Here is a 7531-nt window from a genome sequence, read left to right as displayed (position 1 = left end):
TTATAGCAGAGTTTATAAGATTAAAGGATCACTATAGTGTCAGGAAAACGAAGCGGTTTTCCTGACACTATAGTGCCCCCACCCTCAGGGTCCCCCTTCAGCAGCTTACCTTTATCCAGCGCCGGGCTCCCTCGGGGCTGGTGACCTCTCCTCCGTCGACGTCAGCTTCCAAGTGGAGCAGAATGCGCATGCGAAGCAAGTGCCGCACGCACATTCAAACAGTCCATAGGAAAGCATTTCTCAATGCTTTCCTATGGACGCTCTACGCAAAAGATGTGAAATTCAGGAAGACAGCCACTAGAGGCTGGATTAACCCCTAATGTAAACATAGCAGTTTTTTTGAAACTGCTATGTTTACAGCTGCAGGGTTAAAATCTGAGTGACCTGGCACCCAGACCACTTCATTGAGGTGAAGTGGTCTGGGTGACTATAGTGTCCCTTTAAACTATATGCTTGCAACATCATTAAAATAGAAGAACATACCCTCTTGAACATGTCAACATCTCTTAGTCATTATAAAATGGAGCGACAGTGTCTCTGTCTCCAAATCTATCCTCTGTCCGTTCACATTTAAAAGATACACATATACCTTTTTTCATTTTAGGGTTACCGCAGTTCATATATGAAATAGTAAGTTATTTTACTTTTCATTATTTTAGGACCTCCCGTAACTTGACAAATATACAAGGCCATAACTAAAACGTAAGGGTATACACATCATGGGAAATTCCCTGACTTAGGACAAAATGGCGTCTTAAAGTCTGAACACCTTATCTATTGTTTATTTGTCATGACCTAGACATCTTATTTATTGTTTATACTAAAACATAAGGGTGCACACGTCATGGGAAATTGGGACAAGATGGCTTCCTAAAGTCTGATGACGTAGCATAGGCTTGAAGATGTTATTGCATTACTTGTTTTGTATTAAGCTAAGACAAATTGGCGTAAACATATTGTGCACTAAAAGTAGGTAAGAGGTTATTGCTTAAAGAAACATGTATGAAAAACAATATGTTCAATTTCTAACACCTTGTCAGTTTGCAATATCTCTTATAGACAAAGTACACAGTTTAAGAAATACAACATTTCATTCTAAAACTTGTAATATTTGCATTTGCCCATAACACCCTCTCCATTAAACTGTGGGCATTGTAGAGCATTTCTTCTTTAACCCCTTAAGGACCAAACTTCTGGAATAAAAGTGAATCATGACATGTCACACATGTCATGTGTCCTTAAGGGGTTAAATTAGAAAACCAGAGTTCTCCCAACAATCTGTTTTCTCCAGAGTCTTTCTGATAATGATGTTGATGATTCATTTTTCATATATTCCATGTTAACTGTGAATGTATCACGTCTGTCTGTTCATCCTTCTTCACATTTGCAGGTTCAGATGTCAGATCATGATTCAGTCTGTTACATGGCTATGATTCTGGTGGCATTTCTATCGTCCTCTGTTTTATCTTGCCTTCTTTAACAGCATCCATTGTGTCAGTCAGTGGTTCTGTGAACATCTTGGAAGTATTTAGCAGGTTTTAAAATATCAAAACTTACCTTTCTCTGTTGGCTCTGATTGAACCAAATTAATGATATTGCAAGCATATAGTTTAATCTTATAAACTCTGCTATAAATTATCGTAATGGATTTTATGTCTATATTTATTTTAATATAATAAAATATCTAAAAAAGACAAAACCTTATTGCTTCCAAGACAATCCTTAAATTATATTGTATTCTCAATTATTTATATATTTTAAATAGATGATCTCTTAATGACTATATAAAATTAGGGCTAAGATCTGTATGGTTAGCCCTGCTAAGTTCTATGCTTCAAGACCTTATACTGGTAAATAGGGGAACCAGCTGTAGTTACAGTTCCATTTCTAACACAGTGTCATTTTGCAATATCTCTTATAGACAAAGTACACGGTTTAAGAAATAGAACATTTCATTCTAAAACTTGTATTATTTGCATTTGCCCATAACACTTCCTCTTTGGTTTAAAGGACCACTCTAGTGCCAGGAAAGCATACTCGTTTTCCTGGCACTAGAGTGCCCTGAGGGTGCCCCCACCCTCAGGGACCCCCTCCCGCCCGGCTCTGGAAAGGGGAAAAGGGTTAAAACTTACCTTTTTCCAGCGCTGGGCGGGGAGCTCTCCTCTCCGCCTCCGTTCCTCCCCGTCGGCTGAATGCGCACGCGTGGCAAGAGCTGCGCGCGTATTCAGCCGGTCGCATAGGAAAGCATTCATAATGTTTTCCTATGGACGCTTGCGTGCTCTCACTGTGATTTTCACAGTGAGAATCACGCAAGCGCCTCTAGCGGCTGTCAGTGAGACAGCCACTAGAGGAAAAAGGGGAAGGCTTAACTAATTGATAAACATAGCAGTTTCTCGGAAACTGCTATGTTTATAAAAAAATTAGTTAACCCTAGCTGGACCTGGCACCCATACCACTTCATTAGAGTGGTCCTTTAATCACAACACTTTATTCAGCAAAGATCTTCCAACTTTAATTTGCAAAAACCTTCGTAATTTCTTCCCAATTTACCTTTTTTAGAGAATAAATCTTATTCTTATATTCTGCCCTATAAATCCATTGATCAGCCAGAACATTAAAACCACTGACAGGTGAAATGGAATATATTGTTGCAATAGAACATGTCAAAGGGTGGGATATTTTAGGCAGCAAGTGAACAGTCTGTACTTAAATTTCATGTATTAGAAGCATGAAAAATCTGAGTGACTTTGACAAGGGCCAAATAGTGATGGCTAGATAACTGGGTCAGAGCATCTCCAAAATGGCAAGTCTTGTGGGGTGTTCCCAATATGCATTGATGAATAACTACCAACAGTGGTGCAAGAAAGGACAACCGGTGAATCAGCACCAGGGTCATGGACGCCCAAGGCTCATTGATGCACTTGGGAAGCAAAGGCTAGCCCGTCTGGTCCAATCATACAGAAGAACTACTGCAGCTCAAATTTTTAAATATGTAATGCTGGCCATGATCGAAAGGTTTGAGAACACAGACTGCATTGCAGCTTGCTTTGTATTGGGTTGTGTAGCCACAGACTGGTCATATTGCCCATGATGACTCCTGCCCAGCGCCGAAAGCGACTTTAATGTGGATGCCCACATCAGAACTGGACTGTGGATCAATGAAAGAAGGGTGCCTGGTCTGATGAATCAAGTTTTTAGATCAGGAGAATAGCCGAGTGTGTGTGTGTGCGTCGTTTACCTGGAGAAGAGGATGCACTATGGGAAGAAGGCAGGCTGGTGGAGGAAGTGTAATTCTCTGGGCAAAGTTCTACTGGGAAACCTTGGGTCCTGGTATTCATGTTGATGTTACTTTGATACATACCACCTACCTAGAGATTGTTGCAGACCACTTGCACCCTTCAAGGCAATGGGGTTTCCTGATATAAGTGGCCTCTTTCCGCAGGATAATGCACCCTGCCACACTGCAAAAATTGTCCAGGAATGGTTTGAGGAATATGACAGAGTTCAACATAGAATGTGACTGCAGATAAGAACCATTCAGTCCATATAGTCTGCTCAATTTTCTAAATACTTTCATTAGTCCCTGGCCTTATCTTATAGCTAGGATAGCCTTATGCCTATCCCACGCATGCTTAAACTCCCTCCCTGTGTTAACCTCTACCACTTCAGCTGGAAGGCTGAAGTACTACTTCCTGAAATTATCTTTAAACCTTTGCCCCTCTAATTTAAGACTATGTCCTCTGGTTGTGGTAGTTTTTCTTCTTTTAAATATAGTCTCCTCCTTAACTGTGTTGATTCCCTTTATGTATTTAAATGTTTCTATTATATCCCCCCTGTCTCGTCTTTCCTCCAAGCTATACATGTTAAGATCCTTTAACCTTTCCTTGTAAGTTTTATCCTGCAATCCATGAACCAGTTTAGTAGCCCTTCTCTGAACTATCTCCAAGGTAAAAATATCCTTCTGAAGATAGTCTCCAGTACTGCGTACGATACTCCAAGTGAGTATTTAGATCAGGCATGAGCACTTCTCCCTTTCTACTGCTAATACCTGTCCCTATACAACTAAACATTCTGCCAGCCTTTCCTGCTGCTCTATTTCATTGTCGGCCTATCTTTAAGTCATCTGAAATAATTACTCCTAAATCTCTTGACCGCCAAATATCTCATATCTCAATCCAAATGAGCATCTGTGAGTTGTCCTGGAACAACAAATCCAATCCATGGAGGCCCCAGCTCGTAACTTGCAGGACTTAGAGGATCTGCTGCTAATGTTTTGGTGCCAGATATCACAGGACATGTTTTGTAGATTTCATGCCTAAATATATCAGATTTTTTTTTTTTAGCAGCACAAGGGGCACCTACTACTAGGAAGGTGGTTTTAATGTTGTGGCTGGTTACTGTATTTTACCAGTGCAAACATTTGTCTAACAGATGGGATCTCTTACATTTGTATTTATTTATTACTGGCATTTAGAAACCTATCCTGCAGCGCTATACAATTTGGAAAAAGACGGTACAATATAAACAGACCAATACAAAAGGTAGCCTTGCATACAATATTATGTCTGTGTCTTAGTTAATTAAGACTTGTGCATTCCTTACACATCTGTGCCAATAAACAGACGGCAGCTTAGGCATGTTGCAGAGAAACAAAAGACTCTGCCAAAGCTGTTACCTCTGCCAGAAAGAATAATGGAAAAGAAATAAAGGAACATCCGTTTCTTCGTAGTGGTGCTGCTGTAGAGAACAAAGTCTATACAAAATACAAATTAAGTTTTTCAAATTTAGATTTTTATTGCATTTTGAAATAATATCAGGGATACAGAAAGAAGAGTAGGGAGGGGTCGTCATTGGTTACATGGTTCACAGATAGAAACATTGTTAAGGTACATTTTGAAGAAGCATTTGCAAGTGTTGTAGTTAGCGGCAATATTGTTAGTAAGAATATAACAGGTATGTTACAGTTTCATCTGACGTCGTGATCAATTTCAGCATAATTACATGTTACAATCATTGTCTCAAATTTCAGAGGTGAGCTTATTAGTGTACCATTACATTTGATGTGATATAGTAACCTTATGATCTTCAGTTAGTACCTTGTGGGACAGTTAAGTGTAGGGGGTGAGAGTGATTCTCGGTGATGGAGTAGAAGTAGTAGGAGTAGAACTTGGATAACTAGGAAGGGTAGGGCATCACTAATGTAGGGAGCCAATAGTAATTGGAGGATTATTTACAGGCTGGCAGCCAGGTTGGCTATTTAATTTGTAGAGTAGAGCGTGCAGAAGTGTGTGGGTTGGAATTTTATTGTTTTAAGGGACTGTGGGAGGTGATGGGAGCATGGTTGGTTGGTTCATTGTTTGTTGTGGTATGTGGTTTCCCATATATGCCACGTGTCGTTGAATCGTTGCTTGCGTTCTACTGTGTCGAGGGATAATTTTTCATAGTAGTAGAATTGATCCAACTTTGCTCGTAGTTGAGGTATGGATGGGCATTGCTGGGATTTCCAGCATTGTGCTAAGAGGCTCCTTGCTGCCATTAGTGTAAGTGCAGTGATTTGTTTTTCACCTGGATTCAACTGCGGGGGTAGGAGCAGGAGTAGGCACACTGTGGGGGTCAAGGGAAAGTTCGGAATATTCAGTTCATCTAATACGGTACGGGCTTGTGTCCTACAAATTAAGTTTTAAATCATACACTACTTAATATCAAAAACAAATGTGATGATTTAGTAGGACCATATGGCTGTACTGTGTTAAGCCCACCACTTCATCAAAGTACCCAATTATTGGTGGGTCCTACGATAGTTGTCTAACAAGAAAGAGAATGCACACCAAAAAAAAAGCCACAATAGTCACTTAACCTGGTTTAATAAGCCAATATCAGATACAGGCAAAAACAAACAATTATAATTAAAGTGACAAAATTAGGCACAAAAAAAAATCAATGGTAATTACCAAAAGTTTTCACAAGCCTAATAGGGCAGAATCAGGACACAAAAAGTAACCCCCCCAACGTTTCGGCACCTCCTGGTTGCCTTTATCAAGGGAACATGCCTACGCTAGTTGTAACTTGAGTGATAAGGATGTTGACTGCAATACTTACTGCTTCCAGAGACTGCTGAGAGGAAGTATAATAGCAGCAGTTTATATAGTTATTTTTATTTTATCACAAGTAATAACAGATTGTTTAGCCTTCATTAAAGTTATGTTTGGGGCTACAGATAGTAATCGATTATGATATAGATTTCCTGACATTTGCCAAGACCAATATAAATAAATTTTGTGTGAGATTTAAGAGATGGCAGTAGGATACCTAATTGGCATTTTAAATGTATTCTTCCTAATCAGAAACAATACTTTTTGGAATATAAAACACATTTTTTTCACCCCAATACTTGGAATAAAAAAGTGGCTCCGTCCTATATGCCAAGTACCAACTTGGAGGGATAGAACTGGGGAAACATAAATGGTGCAATCCGTTACCGGTGTACAGTACTTTATTGTATTATGACCAAACATTTCCTTGGAAATAATGCTGTCAAGAGCCCCTCCCATCATCATGCTTGTGTGCTCGGAATGTGCTGTCTGTGGGCATTATTTATTTATAAGAGTTTTAAAATTAAAAAGCATTGGAATATTTGAAAAGAAAATGCCATTTTAAAAAAAACATTTTACCCGATAAGCCTAAAATCGTTGTTTAGAGGAGCCCCTAATCTCAAAAGATGCCTCACAGAGAATAACACATGGAAGCCAAATCCTAAACAATTTTCTTGTAACCAACAAAAAGGCTTCTACAAATGTAAAACATGCCTAGCTTGTAAGAGCACAAATAAAGAAGACACAAACATTTCTACCTTCAAATCCATATATTCATCTCAGAGATATATTAAGAGCTTCAATACATGTCATGGATAGTCTTCCTAGGACGGACCGGGATCACCCCCCGGAATCCCGGGAGGGGGGGTGTTACACAGGGCACGATTTCTCGATTTCTATAGTGATTGTCTCTGGACGCCTCTGGGCTGGGAGAGCGGTAGCCAGGGCCGGTGCAAGGATTTTTGGCGCCCTAGGCAAAATAAAAATTGCCGCCTCCCCCCCACCTGCTTTTTAAATGACTGATTTTTAAAAATTATCTATGTCAGTTATGCTTTCATTTAAGCTACTCTGACCTTAAATTTAGAATTCACTTTAAATTCTCATTTTAGTGAATAACCCTGTAGGCTGTAGCCTTTGGTTCAAGACACTGACAAATTGCACAAAAGGCCACAATGTAAAATAAAGTGTGAATTTAAATAGTTTAATACATTAACATTCTGAAAGTGCAATACAACATACAGTTGTTAAGAGGAAAACACATGCCCACATTTATATTATAGTGGCATACTTGCATAATATAAGTGCAACAATAGAAATGGTATGGTCATTCAAAGAACCCCAAACACATAGCATATTCTTTAAATAATCTATAGGTGCCCCTCCTGAGATCAGGCTCTGGATCCGCCACTGATTTATATTATAAATATATATATTATATA

The sequence above is a fragment of the Pelobates fuscus genome, chromosome 8, assembly GCF_036172605.1.
Source record: "Pelobates fuscus isolate aPelFus1 chromosome 8, aPelFus1.pri, whole genome shotgun sequence".
Classification (NCBI taxonomy): Eukaryota; Metazoa; Chordata; class Amphibia; order Anura; family Pelobatidae; genus Pelobates; species Pelobates fuscus.
The sequence above is the reverse complement of the archived record's forward strand: the minus strand, read 5'-3'. Positions refer to the sequence as shown.